Below are 16907 nucleotides of genomic sequence, written 5' to 3'. Positions count from 1 at the left end.
AAAACACAAAAGGTGAGAACATTAACTTAATTCGCGCCCTTGAAATCGCGAAAACTCTGTGGGATTCACACTCATCAATACCACACAAACATATAAGTAATGATAAGTATTGATAACTCCAAATGAAGAATACGAGCAACAATCTAAATATTTTAGATTGAAAAAAGTTTTAACGGGGTCTTATCTAACGTAATGGCTTTTCTGTCCAGAAAAAATAGCAACTAGAAACGGTGTGTCAAACAGCAATTAACTTGTTAATAGGCACCATCATCAATTACTACACACAATACCATGAAATATAACACAGTGACCGCTCCGACCCCGTAAGATATTTTCATGGAAAATAACAGATGTGTGTACTGTGACTAAGAAGGGCGATCTACTGATGCTTTGCGTTTAGATGAAATGCCCACAAACATCCTCCAGCCGGAGATAACGAACACGCAAAACTTTGTGCGAGAAACGTGAATAGTATGATTGGAAGAATTTAGTGAAAACTTATCATTAAAATTGCTGTCTAAAAACAATAGATACTATGCGCTTGGCTAAGAAGCTCACAACATTGCCATCCGGAAATAAAAAAAAGGACCAACACACAAAACTATGCGTAATCTTGAACATTTATAGTCTGGTTAATACAGTTTAGTGAAAATTACTCATAAACGTGGATGGCAAAAAACAATAACAAAGACCCGAGTGACGTCCACTTCATTCTATCTATATTGACGTCAATTTCGTTCCATCTAAATTATTTTTCAATCCAACATCCCAACGAGTCATTTTGTTCAGCTTGACCCAGAAGTATGTTTACAGTTCAGTGAGCATTACTAATAAACGCGGATGGCAAAAAACAATAACAAAGACCTGAGTGACGTCATCTTCGAACTATCAATAGATCGCTCTCATTACAATAAAAAACTTTTTGTTGCTGCTTTCAATTATTGTTGATGAGTTCGAATAGCTGGTTTAATTATCGGAGAGGCTACAAATTGGTAACATACGGTGGATGAAGTTGAGAGAATAAATGGAGATAATGTCACTATTAATGTTTTCGACCTTCAACAGAGACTAAAATTATAAAATCAAGACGAGAAGCCTGGGTTTGTTTCTGAATGAAATAATAGGTACATATTTTATCCACAATTAATTGATAAACTCGTAATGATCTGAATGACAGAACAATTAAATAATCAATATATTACAATGAGCGCATGTTAATATAATTGAGTTTAATATTATTATTATTATTATTATTATTATTATTATATTATTATTATTATTATTATTATTATTATTATTATTATTATATATTATATTATTATTATTATTATTATATTAATATATAAAAATATAAAAGAATATTATTATCATTATTATTATTATTATCATTATATTATTATATTATTATTATTATTATTATTATTATTATTAATTATTATTATTATTATTATTATTATTATTATTATTATTATATTATTATTATCATAATCATCACTATTATTAAGGCCTAACAAATTATTATATGTTCCAAATACAAGATTCAATCTTTTAACCCAAACCAAATTCCTTAAGGATATGAGGAAAGTAAAATGGATTACATCATTTAAGTTTGTAAAACAAACACTCTCGATCAATTGTTGGCGCCTTTTTATTTTGCTTTGTTTATCATATAATATCATAACATATTAGTAATTGGGCTTTGACATGGACCAAGTGTTCCTTTAATGCCCTTTAAACATAAGTAACAATATATTGGACATTACACATTGCATATTCTTTGAGATATAAAAAAGGGAGAAAGAGACTAAAGTATGGAAGAAAGTTAAAATTAAAAACAAAATTTAAAAAAAAAACATATATTCTTATTATCGACATAACATGAATGCTCGGTTTTATGTGTATTTTAAAGCAAAAAGTTTCCAATCAAGGGCATTTTAAAATACTTTAATATCTTTTGCATATTTAGTTTTAAATTTCAGATTGTTCCATATATTGGCAGTACAGAATTTTAATATTTTGGAAGGACTTCAGTAGTTTCACAGCACGCCAAAAGTGGGGATTGATTTTTTATTATCATCGCGTTAGATCGTAGCCATCGTTAACTTAACTTAACGGTGGCTATGGTTATATACCCTGTCCCCCCCCCCCCCCACACCCCCCTTTTTTTTTATTTCAGCAACTAGAAATAGTGTGTCAAACAGCAATTAACTTGATACAAGTTGTAAATAAGCACCAACAACAATTACTACACACAATACCATGAAATATAACACAGTAACTGCTCCGACCCCGTAAGATCTTTTCATGGAAAATAACAGAGATGTGTGTACTTTGACAAAAAGGCGATCTATTGATGCTATGCTTTTAGGTAAAATGCCCACAACATCAGCCATCCGGATATAACGAACACGCAAAATTATGTGTGACCTTAAATGTTTATAGTGTGAATGGAAGAATTTAATGAAAACGTAACATTGAAATGGCTGTCTAAAAACAATATTGACGTCAATTTCGTTCCATCTATTTTTTTTTTTTCAATCGAACATCACGAGTCATTTAGTTTGAGAGTATTTTGCCAGGATAAGGGTCATTTAAATCAATCGATATTTGAAGGATGAGTTTTCTGGCTATATTATTTTTAAATACGTTTGTTGTTTTTACACAGAGTCCTGCAGTTAACTGATTTAAAACGTTGAATGGGACATAAAACTAACTAAGAAACGATTGAAAAAGAATTCAACTCACGCCATTGTAAATTGTTAAAATCCATCGCACATGTCATGACAGGCCATTGTCGGAATATCTATACCAAAGTTTATGAGGGGAAAAAAAACAATGGATCATGTGACTTCCAGCATAACCAATGAGAATACAAATTCTTGTCACTTGTTTAACATTTTATTATAAAAGTATAATTCTTGTAATACCGATTGAATTCACAAAGTGATGCTTGTTCATCAATCGCATTGAACTGATTGATGATTGCATAACAGGGGCGTCGGCAATGAACAAGATAATGTAAATAATTACTTTTGATACAATGATATATATATATATATATAAAATCCTGTAAAAAGACTTTTTTTAAAGTTGAGCTTTTCTAATACAGCGCAATATCCACTAAACGTGCTCAAAGTGCTTGTCAAAGGGTCCCTGACCAACAACAGCAACACATAACATGTAGAACGAGACATGACGCCTGTTAGGCGATATTACACTTTTTTTCCGACCAGGTACTTATTTTACACCTGAGTAGAAGAGTCAGAAAAAATCTCGACTCCACCCGGGATCTGTCCAGGACCTTTTATGTGTGAGCGAGTGTTCTACCAAATGAGGTATCGCGATATTTTGTTTATTTTATAAGTACATGTGTACTGTAAAACTGATCAGCTCTGTGTATGATTGACGAATAATTAAAACAAAAAGTTGTTTGACATCAGCCGCATTTTATCTATATTATATCATATTCATTTCATTCCGTTAGAAAATGTGGGTTATCAACCTGAAACGGATAGCCCTACATTATACAGACCTTCTAGTACTACGAAAAATTCGTAGAAATACGAATTTTGGCTCCAGCTACAGAACTAAATTCGCCTCTTTGACTCAATAAATCTTGTTGAAAATGAACGTTTAGTTCCTTGGATTCTTTCAAAAGGACTTTGGAGCATTTTTGGACCATGATGAGGTCAAAAAATTTATTTCTAAAGCTGTTTAAGGTGACTTTTTCTTTCTTTATTTTTCTCCTTTGCAAACTACGAATTTTTGAAATTTCAAGTAGGCAGCTCTGAGTTATATCGTCCGCTGTGCTATAATTTATGGGTGATTTCGGAGCAGTTGTTTCAACTCTTGTTTCGTGATTAAGAGTAGATTAAATAGCTTTGATGTGTTGTGTTTACAATGCCAACTCGTGCTGTAATCTAGTCCTTATCAAGGTCTATCGGTGCGTCAACATTAGGATGCAAAGCTAATTTCACCTAGTCTGTGTTGTTAGAACTAAGTTAAATGACCGATTAATTCGATGGGGCGCTAATGTCAATTCCCTTTCGTTAAATTTGCCTCATGCTTGCTTATTCACAATCTCATTATTACCAATTTACTATGAGAATATGGGTGAATCTTGTATTTGAATTATGAAAATTATATAATGTCTACAACGAAAACGTGAGATTGATGAGTTAAAAAAAATAGCGGGAAGGGGGAAGGATAGTAGTAATAGTAATAGTAATAGTAACAATAATAAGGATAATAATAATAATAATAATAATAATAATAATAATAATAATAATAATAATAATAATAATAATAATAATAATAAAATGATGATGATGATGATGATGATGATATGATGATGATGATGATGATGATGATGATGATGATGATGATGATGGTGATCATGATGACGATGATGATGATAATAATAATAATAATAATAATAATAATAATAATAATAATAATGTTTTGTTTGTTTGTTTTTAAGGGTTTTACGGCGCTTGCAACACATTTAGGTTATATCAGCGCCAGTAAAAAGGAAGAAAATGGGATAGTAAAAAAGTTCTAGAATTACAATTAAAGCATCCAAGAAAAAGTAAGACAAAGGGGAACTGGGAATAAATAGGGATCAGATGTAGATTCCACGAGCACACCACCAATGTACTTAGTTTGAGATCACCTATAAGTCTCATCCGGACACAAGCACAAAATCCAACAAAGAGGAATACACTCAAATGCTTACATTATAAATTGAAAATAACAAATATAATGATACATAACAGAGAGATGATTTACAAGGAAAAAAATATCATCTCCCAAAACAATAACTATGCATTTGACTGTTTCCCTCCCAGCTAGGACTCCGGCCAGGGCCTGGACAAAACTAAGTAATTTCATTCCAAGACAAAGACAGAAAGCATATTGGAAAACAGATATAGGGGGATAGAAGACACAGTAAGTACCTCCCTGCCCACTATGGGAGGTAAGGAACCCCACCCAGTTAATAATAATAATAATATATAATAATAATAATAATAATAATAATAATAATAATAATAATAATAATAATAATAATAATAATAATAATAATAATAATATAATAATAATAATAATAATAATAATAATAATAATAATAATAATAACAATAATAATAATAATATATAATAATAATAATAATAATAATAATAATAATAATAATAATAATAATAATAATAATAATAAATAATAATCTCATCTCATGTAGTTCCATATCTGAAGCAGACGTCGGAGGTCATCTTCCGCCAAGCTGATCTATCTCTTGCCAATTCTATTAAAGCAGCGCCACCTTTCTCAGCTTCATCTGTCCAAGTTCTTATCCCTTTCAAATACGTTATTCTTTGTCTTCCTCTTATTCTTTTTCCATTCATCTTTCCAGTCAAGGCGAGTATTTCCAAACCAGGGTGGCGGATAATGTGTCCTAAAAATTCCATTTGGCGTTTGATGATTTTTGTTATCAGTGATCTTTTTCTGTTTGCCATTTCTAAAATTTCTTCATTTCTTTTCCTTTCCATCCATGACACCCTCATCATTCTTCTGTAAAACCACATTTCCACTGCCTCCAGTCTTTTAACCATGGTCTTGTTTATGGTCCAGCTCTCACAACCATATAGCAGCACAGACAGTACATAGCAATCCAGGACTTTGATTTTTGTTTTCATGCTAATATTCCTGTTTTTCATAATTGTATGCAGCTGGTTGAATGCATTCTTCGCCATACCTATTCTTTTCTTTATTTCACAATCTGATTTTCCATTGGATGTTACATTGAAGCCTAAATATTTGAAACATTCAACTTGTTGTATTGTTTGTCCTCTGCTTGTTATTACACAGGCTGGTGGGTTATTATTTTTAGATACCGTCATACATTCTGTTTTAGATATATTCAGTTCCAGTCCCATATTTTCACTACTCCTGACTACAACATCCAGTAATTCTTGTAGTTCATGTTCAGATTCTGCCAGTAGAACCGTATCATCTGCATACCTCAGATTTGTTACATTCTTTCCTCCAATACACACCCCCTTCTTATGTTCGATATCTCTTAATATCATTTCACTATAGAGGTTGAATAAATCTGGAGACAAAACACACCCCTGCCTAACTCCTCTTCTAATAGGTGTAAAACTGCTTAGTTCGTTGTCAACACGCATTGCTGCTTCTTGTTCCCAGTACAAATTCCGTAATATTCTTAAATCTTTACCATCAATGTCCAAGGATGATAGAATTTTGAATAGTTTTTCGTGTTGTACTTTATCAAAGGCTTTTGAATAGTCGATGAAACACATATACAGATCTTTATTTACTTCAATACATCTTTCCATCAGCATTGATAATGTGAATATTCCATTTCTGGTACCCTTGTCCTCAACAAAACCAAATTGCATCTCCCCAATTTCAGGTCGTATTTTATTTCTTATTCTTAGTAAAATTATCTTCAAAAGAATTTTTGTGAGGTGGCTCATTAGGCTAATAGTTCTGTGTTGTTCACAATCAACTGCCCCTGGCTTTTTTGGTAGTGCTATAAAAATGGATCGTTTCATATCAGTTGGCATTTTTCCTGTGTCATACACTTGATTTAGAAGGTTTGTGATGAATTCAATCCCCCATTCACCCAGGCCAGTCAAGGCTTCAATTGTTATGGCATCAGGTCCTGCAGCTTTTCCATTTTTCATGCTTTTCATGACGTTCCTAACTTCATCTTTCATTATAGAAGGCCCTTCCAGTTCTTTTATCATAGGCATTTCTCCTTGATTATCAAAGAAAAGTTCTTCAATATATTCTGACCATCTGTTTAGAATGCAGTCTTTGTCCATGATGGTGTTTCCACGCTTGTCTTTGATGCATCCACTTTTAGCACCTGATTTAGTTTTGTTTGTCACTTCTTTGATTTTCTGATGGAAGAATTTGCCATTTTTTTCTTTGCAGGACATTATATAGTGACATTGTTCATGTATCCAGTCTTCTTTAGCTTCGTTGCATTTTCTTTTTATCTGCCTGTTCAGAGTCTTGTATTTTTCTTCCTGATTTTTGGCCTTTCTTCTCTCATTCATTAGTTCTAATATCTCTGGAGTAATCCATTTCTTCTTCTGCAACTTAAGTGTGGTTGGAACATTTTCTTCTAATGATGCAGCAACACTGTCTTTAAACTGCTCATATTTCTCTTCTATATCTGTTAGTTCTCCAAGCACTTCAAACTTGTTTCTTACTGATAGTTCAAATTTTTCTTGTATCTTCTGTTCCTCCCGGAGAATGTCTAATTGGTATTTAGGTTTAGCCTTTGCTCTTTTGCAGATTTTCAATTTAACTCGTATGGGGCATAGCACAGGTATATGATCGCTGTTACAGTCAGCCCCCGGCATAGATTTGGCATACAAAACCGAGTTTCGGAAACGTTTGCTGATGAGTATGTAATCTATTTGGTTTCTCACTCCATCTCCAGGACTTTTCCATGTCCACTTCCTTCTATTGTGGTTTGTTGACCAAGTATTTGTGATTGTCAGATCATGTTGACGGCACCATTGAATAAGACGATCACCTCTGTCATTTTTGTCTCCCAGACCATGTGGGCCCACAATATCTTCTATTCTTTCTCGGCCCACCTTGGCATTAAAATCGCCCATGATGAGTTTTATGTCTGAAGACTTAAACTGATGCATTGCTTTATCTATTTGTTGATAGAAATTTTCCACTTCTTCATCATCGTGACTGGTGGTTGGGGCGTATATTTGTAAAATATCAAAATCAAAAGGTTTTGCTTGTAGTTTGATTGCCATTACTCTGTCTGATATGGGCCAGAATCCTTTGACTGCTCGCGCCGTTTTATTATCTAGTATAATTCCAACTCCCCTTTGGTGTTCTCCTCCTCCTGAGTATATAATTTTACAGTCATCATAATTAAGTTCTCCTGCTCCTTTCCATCTAACTTCTGATAATCCTAAAACATTGATATTCAATCTCTTCATTTCCATAACTACATTTGCTAATTTTCCTTTCTGGTACAGACTTCTTACATTCCATGTTGCTGTTCGTAATGTTTGGTGGTGCACAGTAGCTGGATGACGGTCGAGAGTCACCTGTTCACCTGCATGACTATCTCTACCGGACGAGGCTGTAATCGAGTTGCTCGAAAAACATCCATTGACGTCGTTGACTAGATTCGCTTGGACGGACATCATGACGATCTTGGGATGATACGTCAGTGGTTTCCCGTTGCCTTCTGACGGATTTTTATCTGGTTTACTCCATAGCCTTTTGACCTCCCGGTCATAACCCACAAGGCAGTGGGAGCATTTGGCAGGTTTTAAGGCGCCTCCCATTCACCTTGATAGTCCCTTCATAGAGTATATGAGGCATTTTGTATGTGTAGCTGTGCTGCCAGACTACCCAACCTCACTCTCCACGACTATCGCCAGTTGGTCCGCGGCTTTACAGCTAACCTATAGATCAGGATCTGTAGGCCGTTCCACGATCCGCCACCTGTGGACGCGCTGGGTTGGGGATGGTCGCCCATAATAATAATAATAAAAACAATACTAATCATCACATAATCATCACCATCATCATCATCATCATCATCATCATCATTAATAACTTAGTCACTCAGATGTGCACTAAATTCTTTTCATTTTATTTTAAATTTTAAGAGCAGAGTCGAAATTATCTTTGCATAATATTCACATCTACGACCTCAATGATCATTTACTAACTAATCAGTAACAGGAAAGTTATGTAACAATCTAATGCTCCCCAATACAAAACAATGCACAATTATTATTATTATTATTATTATTATTATTATTATTATTATTATTATTATTATCATTATTATTATTATTATTATTATTATTATTATTATTATTATTATCATTATTATTATTATTATTATCATTATTATTATTATTATTATTATTATTATTATTATTATTATTATTATTATTATTATTATTATCATTATTATTATCATCATTATTATTATTATTGTCATGGTCTCAAGTGAGTAAAGAGCTACTCGACTATGCATAAAGATATATGTAGAATGAGGCCCCAGAATTTACTAGTTACTATAAATGAAAAACAATTAACGATTTGTTTACAATGAAATAAAAATAATGATGAAATTTAATTAAAAGAGATAAACAGTGATCGTGGCAGTTACAAATAGAGATATGAATATTTTACGTAACTTATGATAATATGTCAGGTTCGTAAGTTTACGTTTCCAGGCAGTTGATGGCCTCTATGATCTATTCCTCTGATAACAGGATCGGGCTCGTAAAATTCCACTTCCAGGCAATTGGTAAGGGGTTATTGTGTAGTCCTTTGACAGCGGGCTCGGGTTTGATCCTTGAAGATTATACAAGCAAAGTTAAAAGCTCCGGCGTCTTAATGGTGTAGATATAATATCTACAAAGTCCCAAAAGATAAAAATCTTCCAGTATATATATAGGAATAGAGCGACTGGCCGTCCGGCATAGATTGTGAAGAGAAAGTGAGTGTCGAATGTTAGACCTATCAGCTTTTATAATAAATGGCTACGTGACAGAATGTAGAACGAAAAGTATTCACTAATTAGAAATTAATTCGAGGGAAGGCTATAAAAGGAAAGACGATCTAATATTAGAAGGTAAAGTTTATCTAAGCCTACCGAAATATAACTGGAGTGAGATGAATTCAGTTCTTAATAAAATAAAATTTAATAAGTTAATTGTGAACAACCTTTACTGTGACACCCCCCACCCACGTTTAAAATATACTCTTTAACCATTATGGGAAAGATAGATTTTACAAACGGAAGTAAATTTACTATCATGATACTCTAGCATTAATCCATTGTTATGATTTGTGCTACAATTAAATTATTTATTAACTAGACATGGAAATGTTTATATTAACGTAGGTATATGAATGGGTGACAATAACAATGAAAGATTGTGATTACAAATCATTGTGATGAACAACATGATGGCAATGTGATTACAAATCATTGTGATAAACAATAGTGATGGCAATGAAGCATGATTTAAGTCGATGATATGAATGTAATTTACTAAATGAAATGAATGAAAATGTAAATGAAATATTGACATTTCAATTATTAATCATAAATGAGTGAAAATTCATAACAATAATAGATAAAGAGAAGATTTCCCAAATCATGAATGGGTATGGTATATATATCCAAACAGTACTCAATGTTACATTAAGTTGGGTCATCATGTTTACAAATAAAATTATCGAAATTGAGCGTTCTGATTTGGCATAATTTGCGAGGTAACTAACAGTATGCATGGGAGGTTAAGTTATACCCTTCTCACGTGTTTACACTAATCGAGAAAGTAGGTCGGCGTGAATATTTTCACAGCCTGGTATGTGAGAGATACTGAAAGTGTAATTTTGCAAAAATAGACTCCACCTTAGTACTCTACTATTATTCATTTTGTTATTTCTTATGTACGTGAGTGGTTTATGGTCCGTTTCGACCACAAACTCTTTTAGCAGTAGATATCTGCTGAATGTCTTTAAAGCAAAGACGATGGCCAGTCCTTCACGCTCTATTACAGAGTATCGTGATTCTCTGTCCAATAATTTTCTGCTTGCATATAAGCAAGGCATTAGAGTTCCCTCATGCTCCTGTAATAGTACACCTGCGATGCCCTTATCAGACGCGTCAGTTCTTACAACAAATTCTTTTGATATGTCGGGTAATTTAAGAATTGGTTCTGAACAGAGTAATGCCTTTAATTGTTTAAAGCTATTCTGACACGCTTCTGTCCAAACAATTTTGTTCGGTGACCCATTCTTTGTCAGATTTGTTAGCGGTGTCGCGATGTGCGCGAAGTTGTAAATGTATTTCCTGTAAAAATTTAGGAGCCCAAGTACTTTGCGTACTTCTTTTTTTGTCTTAGGTGGTTGCAATTGTGCGATTTTTGTTTGTTTTTCTGTCTCGGGTGTCTGTGTCCCATGACCAACGGTATGATTAATCCTGCATTTGAAGCTTCAACGTGGTTAAATATTGGTTGTGATAATCTGTCTCTATCGAAATATTTTTTTAGCATGTTTGCATGGAATGTCTTTGTTGTGTTGTTAATTTGAATCTCGTAATTAACACCAGATCGTACTGCTAATACCTTGAATGGTCCTTTCCATGTAGCTAAAAGTTTACTCGAGTCATCGGGTAAGAGTATTAGTACTTTGTCACCAATCTCAAATTTTCTTGATTTGCTTTTGCGATCAGAGTATTCCTTGTATTTCTCTGCTTTTTTAGTGACGGATTCCTGTGCTAGCTTACACGTGTCCTCTATTCTGTCTTTCAGGTTTCTTACATATTCGTAAGCAAACATAATTTCGTTATTGTCCTCCTCATTCCCTTTACAAATATCGGCTACTACATTGATCGGGCCGCGAGGTGATCGTCAATACATCAACTCAAATGGGGAGTAGCCTGTAGATTCTTGGGGTATTTCTCTATATGCAAATAGGATTGCTGGTAAGTATCTGTCCCAATCATCTGGTTTTTCTGCTGACACTTTTCTTAACATATTCTTTAGAGTGCCATTAAATCTTTCACAAAGACCATTTGCTTGGGGGTGGTAGGGAGTTGTGAATGAGTGTTGGATTCCCATGAGTTTCATGGTTTCATGCATCATATGTGATGTAAATTGGGGTCCATTGTCCGACAGTATCTCATTTGGTATGCCTATTCTAGTAAAAATTGTCATCAATGCTTCAGCTATGTGATCCGATGTAGTTGATTTCAATGCTATCGCTTCTGGCCACCTGGTTGCGTAATCGACTAGTGTTAGTATGTGTGTATGGTTTCTATCTGATTTTGTTAAAGTGCCTATAATGTCAATTGCAACTTTTTGAAAAACTTTTTCAATAACTGGGGTTGTCTCTAATGGCAATCTCGGTATTCTGCCTTTTGCGACTCTTCTTTGGCATGTGTCACACGATTTCACATATTCTCGAACGTCTTTAGTAATTCCAGGCCATGTGAAATTCTCGGATATTCTCTTCAATGTGGAAGAGCTCCCAAGATGTCCAGAAGTTATTGAATCGTGCGCTATTCCAAGGATTTTGTTTCTGTAAATACTCGGCGTGACCAGTTGTTTAGCTATTTTGTTTCTTTTCCTATGTAACCTGAACAGAATATCTTTTTCAATGATGTATTCAACTTTTGATTTCGTCCCTTTGTTTGCGATATTGAAATATGATGTTAAAGTCGGGTCCTTTTTCTGTTCTTCAATGAACCTGTTCCTGTCAAATTGTTGTGGTTCAAGAGAAATAGTCATTGGCTTCTCTGTTATCTTAGTCATCTTTCTTGTTTCTGCTAGACAAGCTGTTTCTTGGGTTAATGACCATTCTTTTACATCTGTTGGGTTGTCTTTAAGACCTTTTATATTGCCAACAATAACATCAGCGACGGGGTTGGGAAGTATACAGCATTCCACTATTCCTGTATAGTATGGTGTTTCTATATACACATTAGCTGTTTCAAAGATTTCGACTGTGCCACTGAATGTGATGCATTGTACCGTTTTTCCAGTTTTGTCTTCGTCATTGATCAAAGATGCTTTTATTCCTACTGTACTGCATCCTGTGTCTCTCAATATTTTGCAATCAGTTCCATTAGCTTTGCCTTCACAAAAAAATAGCGATCCTGATTTGTGAGTTTGTGTTAAAAGTGACATACCTTTCACGCAATACACATTTATATTTTCTCCTGACATTACTCGTGTCTGATTGTTTACACTTGTTTGGAGTGATGCATTTGCAGTTTCTTTTGGATATCCCACGATTTTGTAACATTTGTCTGCTGTGTGGCCTTTCATTCCACAATATTGACATTTAATTATAGGTTTGTTGGTTTTCTTATACTCAGTATTATTGTCAGTGCTATTTCTTGTTTTGTTTTGATAGGGTCGGCTATGGTCTCTATTGAACTGTTTGTTCCATGGTTTGTTACTATGATCATCTTGTTTCACTTGCGTGTTCCGAGTGATTGATCGGCTCGTTCTATTTGAGTATTGAACTTTAGGTGTACATGGACTCTGAGCAGCGGCAGCGTAGTATGGTTCCTTCAATGTTCTGCTAAGGGGTGTCAATGGATGTGCGCTGTTAAAGTTTTCTGCGTAGATTTTTAATTTGTCCAAGTTTTCTGGCTTTCTCTCTTTAAAGAATGCGACTAAATCTGGGTTGCAAGCTTGATAGATTCGATTCTTCAGCGTGAGATAGTAAAGGCCTGCAAAGTCGTCTTGTTTTACGTTTGCCAACTCAAGCCACCGATTTAGAAATTGAGTAATTCGGTTCACGAATGTATTAAAGTCTTCTCCACTTTCCGGTTTTGCAGTGTGAAACCTTTCCTGGTAACCATCTTCCGTTAATCTAAATCTTTTTAGTAGAGCGTCTTTAATTTTACCATAATCATCTGCATCTTCAGTTGTTAAGGTATAGAAAACTTTTAGCGGTTCTCCAGATAAGCAGTTAATCAAGGCTGTGGCCCATTTGCTTTCTGGCCAACGATAACCTTTAGCCTGAACTTCGAATCGGTGTAAGAAGGATTCTAGACAGTCTGAGCGTTCATCGTATGTTGGCATGCGTGGAAGTTTCACGAAAAATTCATCACTATTATTATGTTTTCTTTCATGACCGGTTTTTGTTTTTTCAATTTCCAGCATCATATGGGTCCTTTTGGTTTCTTCTTCTGCTAAAGCTATTTGTCTTTTTAGTTCCCTTTCTTGGACTCTTTCTTCTCGTTCTTCTCTACGTATTCTTTCTTCATTTTCTTCTCTACGAATTCTTTCTTCATGTTCTTTTTCTTCTTTTACTTTCTCTTCGCACCATGAAAATATTCTTTCCTGGGGTATTTCTAAGTCCTTTGCGAGACTTAAGTATCTTTTATATGCTTCCATGTTTGCAATAAATTAGTTACGATATTTTATATATATTATATTGACAGGATACTGTTACTGACTGTTTTATTTATTTACACTTACTGGAATGAACTGTTCTATTTTTAGAAATCTCTCTCTCTTATTTCAACTTATTATGTATGTTGAATTTGATGCCTTTTATCGTTATATCTTATAAAGCAATGTGTCAATACAATGCGGAGTTATTATGACTTGTGTCAATAACAATGTGTCAATCGCGTGTACTCTAAACTATGTTACTACGAAAAATGTATCACCAATGTGTGTGACTCGTCGTTAGTTTGTGTACAATTATTCGCAATGACGCTAATATACTAGAGTGTGATAACAATAATAGGATGCTAAAATAATCCCAAGTTATCTATCACTAAATATAACACGACGGCTAGTAGACTCCTTTTATTATATTTTTTTTTAAAGACTCACTTTTCAGAACATAATATAGAAGTGTTTTCGGTAACAGTAATATGCCAAAAATGCATTTAAAACAAATCACTATGCAAAACAAATCACGATGTCTATAGTTACTATGTGATGCCCAACTCATGTAAAAGAGAATAATGAAGGATATATTTACCAACTCAGTTCGTGGCTGGGACCTCTCTCTTGTTCAATGGTTGTTCACAATTGTAATTAGGCAAACAGTGATGTCTGAAATACAAAACAATAAAATATCGTAAGATTTACAATAGTTACAAAATGTGTTCACAACACTGAGTGATTGGATGATAGGTGAATGAATCGTTATGGAATGTAAACATATTGAAAACAATTCATGAATGAGGCAAACAACAAAATGAAATGAGTGATATAATAACAAAGTGGACAAGGAATGAATGAATGAATGAATGAAAAACTGAGTGAATAGATGAATGAATGAATGGATAATGTATGAATGAAAGAATGAAGGGAGGAATAAATGTATGAATGATTGGATAAATGAGTGAATAAACGAATGAATGGATGAATGAATGAATGAATAAATAAATGAATGAACAATGAATGAATGAATAATTTATAAATGAATAAATGAATGAAGGAATGAATCAATAAAATGCTATTCAATTTGAATGAAAGAATGAATGGATAAATTGCTATTCCATTTAAATGAAGAAATGAAAAAGAAAAAAAAAATTAATCCTGTAAATAGGGAGTTCAATTAAAATATGATCAAGTGGGGCAATTAAGAGTTTTACAATTTAAACTTTAAAGTTAGATGAAATAGATATATGTAACTAAATAAATTCAATTCTTTATATGTGTCCCCTCCAAAATGTCATGGTCTCAAGTGAGTAAAGAGCTACTCGACTATGCATAAAGATATATGTAGAATGAGGCCCCAGAATTTACTAGTTACTATAAATGAAAAACAATTAACGATTTGTTTACAATGAAATAAAAATAATTATGAAATTTAATTAAAAGAGATAAACAGTGATCGTGGCAGTTACAAATAGAGATATGAATATTTTACGTAACTTATGATAATATGTCAGGTTCGTAAGTTTACGTTTCCAGGCAGTTGATGGCCTCTATGATCTATTCCTCTGATAACAGGATCGGGCTCGTAAAATTCCACTTCCAGGCAATTGGTAAGGGGTTATTGTGTAGTCCTTTGACAGCGGGCTCGGGTTTGATCCTTGAAGATTATACAATCAAAGTTAAAAGCTCCGGCGTCTTAATGGTGTAGATATAATATCTACAAAGTCCCAAAAGATAAAAATCTTCCAGTATATATATAGGAATAGAGCGACTGGCCGTCCGGCATAGATTGTGAAGAGAAAGTGAGTGTCGAATGTTAGACCTATCAGCTTTTATAATAAATGGCTACGTGACAGAATGTAGAACGAAAAGTATTCACTAATTAGAAATTAATTCGAGGGAAGGCTATAAAAGGAAAGACGATCTAATATTAGAAGGTAAAGTTTATCTAAGCCTACCGAAATATAACTGGAGTGAGATGAATTCAGTTCTTAATAAAATAAAATTTAATAAGATAATTGTGAACAATCTTTACTGTGACAATTATCATCATCATCATCATCATCATCCTCATCATCATCGTCATCATCATCATCATCATCATCATCATTATTATTATTATTATTATTATTATTTATTATTATTATTATTATTATTATTATTATTATTATTATTATTATCGAGCATATAGATAGATTACACTAACAGGAGGCAATATTTATTTCATTATAAAATAATACATACCTGAATTTAAAAGATATTTTCTTCCAAACATATAATTAATTCCGAGAACACGAACTGAAAAAACTATAGTATCCTTTTCATGAAAATTTTGCTGTTGAAGCTCGAAGGAAATAATAACGATAATTATTGAAATGTAAGCTTCAATTTAAAAGACGAAAACAGATACTCTGGACGTTTCGGGTTTCACCATTATCAACAAAACACGATAAATGAAACACCAAGGATATGTCAATACTTATCGATGTTATTTAGTATCCTTTTTATACGAATACGAAGCTATGATTTCCGTCAAATAACATTTCTGACTTTGAAAGAGTAAAATACATTAATATACTGATGCCATCTCTAACCATTATGAATGGAAACATTGCAACATTGCCATATATTTATATTTATTAATAATTAGATATAATGAATGTATAAACAGGAAACTACAAACGTGTATAGATGCCTTATGGATTATTGTTACTCATGAATAGTTAAGCCCCGCTTCAATCCTCGCAACTCTGAAGAGGGTTGCCAATTTGGATTTTTAATGCCTTATACTAATTCCTTTTTTTTTTTACCTTTGGCTGGATGGGGTCATGTGAACTCCCGCGGTTGGTGGATGGAACGCTTGTTATATTATTATTGTTATTATTATTATTATTATTATTATTATTATTATTTTTATTATTATTATTATTATTATTATTGTTATTATTATTATTATTATTA

General features: G+C 33.3%; 1 protein-coding gene across 3 annotated transcripts in view; it reads right to left on the bottom strand.

Annotated features, from left to right (window-relative positions):
• Positions 1-16698, bottom strand: part of LOC144970756 (proton-coupled amino acid transporter 3-like) — a 57024-nt gene extending 40326 nt beyond the window's left edge. The window contains exon 1 of one of the 3 annotated variants that reach the window (XM_078910747.1): positions 16191-16698. The gene's annotated coding sequence lies outside the window, so the exon portion shown is untranslated. Of the gene's footprint in view, positions 1-2646; positions 2714-2745; positions 2877-16190 lie in introns of those variants that run through there. The other 2 variants (XM_078910746.1, XM_078910748.1) reach the window with 2 other exon arrangements.
• Between the last annotated feature and the right edge of the window lie 209 nt (positions 16699-16907).

Source organism: Berghia stephanieae, chromosome 4, assembly GCF_034508935.2.
Source record: "Berghia stephanieae isolate SIO BIC M18660-M18661 chromosome 4, UCSD_Bste_1.3, whole genome shotgun sequence".
In the NCBI taxonomy this organism is placed as follows: domain Eukaryota; kingdom Metazoa; phylum Mollusca; class Gastropoda; order Nudibranchia; family Aeolidiidae; genus Berghia; species Berghia stephanieae.
Note: the sequence above shows the minus strand (reverse complement) of the source record. Positions and strands in the feature narration are given on the sequence as shown.